We start from the raw sequence: 2,900 nt of genomic DNA, 5'->3' as shown, positions 1-2,900 counted from the left end.
CTCAATGCAATTTTGATTACGAGAGAAAACATAATAGCATTCTCATTATAAAAGCTTAAAATTACTCATCTAATTTTAGGAATTTTTATAGAACCATCATTAGGAATTAAGACATCATCTATTTGTCTATACATAATCACTTCAATACAATACATCTTCGTTACTCTGTGGGGATCTTCTCAAAAGAGTGGGGTAAAGAGCATGACAAATACAGAGGCAGATGCTTGCAGCCAACCATTTAGCTGAGATCAGGGTCCCCAATGGGGGAGTAAGAGAAAGGATTGAGGGAGCTGAAGGGGTTACAGCCCCATAAGAACAACAATAAGAAACACCCAGAGCTCCCAGAGCCGAAACCACCATCCAAAGAATACACATGGACAGACCCATGGCTACAGCTGCAAATGAAGAAGAGGATGGCCTTCTTGGGCACAAATGGGAGGAGAAGCCCTTGGTCTTGTCAAGGCTTGATGCCCCAGTGTAGGGGAAACCAGAACAGGGAGGCAGTTAGACCTGGGTGGTTGGGTGGGTGGTAACAACCTCATAGTAGAAGGGGGAGGGGGTTTTATAAGGGGCTTTGTGGATGGGAAACCGGGAAAAGGGATAACATTTGAAATGTAACAAAAGCCCTCTCTGGGGATGGACAGCAGCTAAGGTGCTCTGAGCCCCTACTTCCTGGCTGCCTCCCTTTGATCCCGACTCTGGTGCCAGGTGTCAGCCTGGGACTCTCCATAGGCTACTGCTGGCACTGGTCCTGGCATTCAGGGCCAAGAGCATGATGAGCAAGGAGCACATGGTTTGTCCCGATTCAGAGCAGGGAGAGTGGCTACCAGAGAACAAGCACAGCTTCCTGTATGATCATGAGGACTTCCTGGGCAAGGAGGACTCCAAGACCTTTGATAGCTAAGCTTGGACAAGAGCAGGAGAGGCTGGGGAAAATTGTTGATCCAATTGACAGTGATGGAGGTGGCCTTCTTACTACTGAAGACCTGAAAGTTTGGATCAAACAGGTATAGAAAACATACATCAACCATAATGTAGCTAAACTCTGGAAGGATTATGATAGGGACATATACGAAAAGATCTCATGGAAAGAATACAAGCAGGCCACCTATGGCTACTACCTAGTTAACCTTGCTGAATTCCAAGATGGCTCTGATCATCACAACTTTAAAAAGTTGCCTCCACGAGATGAGAGGAGGCTTAAGGTCTTGACGGTGACCTGACAGCTACTCAGGTCCAGTTCATTGCTTTTCTACACTAAGAGGATTTAGAACATATGAAGGAGATTGTAGTTCTGGAAACCCTGGAGGATATTGACAAGAACGGGGATGGTTTTGTGGACCAGGATGAGTACATTGTGGACATCTTTTTCTCACGAGGACAATTGCCCTGAGACAGACAGGGTTTTTTTTCTGGGGAGCAGTTCAATGATTTCCCAGATCTGAACAAGGATGGGAAGCTGGACTAGGATGAGATTCACCATTGGATCCTCCCCCAGGACTATGACCATGCACAGGCTGAGGCCCGGCATCTGGTGTATGAGTCAGATAAAAACAAGGAAGAGATGCTGACCAAAGAGGAGATTCTAGACAAACATGTTTGTGGGAAGCCATGCCACCAATTACAGGGAAGATCTTACCAAAAATCATGATGATCTTTGAAAGAAACTCATCCTCATGTGGCCAACAGTCACAGGCTTCCTACGGATGTTCTGGGTGATTGTTATATTTGTCAAGTATATAGCAGTTGTGTCCCTAAACAATGAGAAACATTTCTAAAGCTCAAAAAAAATCATACATTGCACCACAAACAATAATAGTAGGAGATTTTAACACCACACTTCATCAATGGACAGATCAGGGAAACAGAAATTAAACAGAGACACAGAAAGACTAACAGAAGTTATGAAACAAATGAATTTAACATATTTATAGAACATTCCACCCTAAAACGAAAGGATATACCTTCTTCTCAGCATCCCATGGTACCTGCTCCAAAATTGACCATAAAAACAGGCCTCAACAGGTACAGGAAGGTAGAAATAATCCCATGCATCCTATCAAAAAACCACGGACTAAGGCTGCTGATCAATAACAACAAGTAGGACAGAAAGCCCACATATACATGGAAGTTGAAGTCAATGACAACTTGGTCATTGGAGACATAAGAAAGAAAGTAAAGACTTCTTAGAATTTAATGAAAATGAAGATACAACATACCCAAACTTATGGGACACAATGAAAGCAGCGCTAAGAGGAAAAATCATAGCTCTGAGTGTCTGCAAAAAGAAACAAGAGAGAGCATATGTCAGCAGCTTGACAGCACACCTAAAAGCTCTAGAAAAAATTAAATAAACCCTAGAGGAGTAGAAGGCAGGAAATAATCAAACTCAGGGCTGAAATCAAACAAGAAGAAACAAAACCGAGTATCAAAAGAATCAGCAAACCCAGGAGCTGGTTCTTTGAGAAAATCAACAAGATACATAAACGCTTAGCCATACTAACCAGAGGTCACAGAGAGTGTATCCAAATTAATAAAATCAGAAATAAAAGGGAGATATAACAACAAAATTTGAAGAAATTTAAAAGATCATCAGACCCTACTACAAAAACATATATTTAACAAAACTGGAAAATGTGGAGGAAATGGACAATTTTCTGTACAGATACCAGGTACCACAGTTAAATCAGGAACAAATAAACCATTGAAACAAACCCATAACTCATTAAGACATAGAAACTGCTATTAAACATCTCCCATCCAAAAAGAGCCCAGGACCACATGGATTTAGTGCAGAATTCTATCAGACCTTCGTAGATGAATTCATACCAATACTGTCCAAACTATTCCGCAAAATAGAAACAGACAGAGCACTACCAAATTCCTTCTATGAAGCCACA

The 2,900-nt window shown here is 41.9% G+C and overlaps 1 pseudogene; it reads left to right on the top strand.

Moving 5' to 3' along the window:
- The first annotated feature begins 772 nt into the window (after positions 1-772).
- Positions 773-1,661, top strand: LOC148003496 (reticulocalbin-1 pseudogene; annotated as a pseudogene).
- Positions 1,662-2,900: the final 1,239 nt, after the last annotated feature.

Source organism: Rattus norvegicus, chromosome 9 (genome assembly GCF_021556685.1).
Source record: "Rattus norvegicus strain SHRSP/BbbUtx chromosome 9, alternate assembly SHRSP_T2T, whole genome shotgun sequence".
Lineage (NCBI taxonomy): Eukaryota > Metazoa > Chordata > Mammalia > Rodentia > Muridae > Rattus > Rattus norvegicus.
The sequence above is the reverse complement of the archived record's forward strand: the minus strand, read 5'-3'. Positions and strand labels throughout refer to the sequence as shown.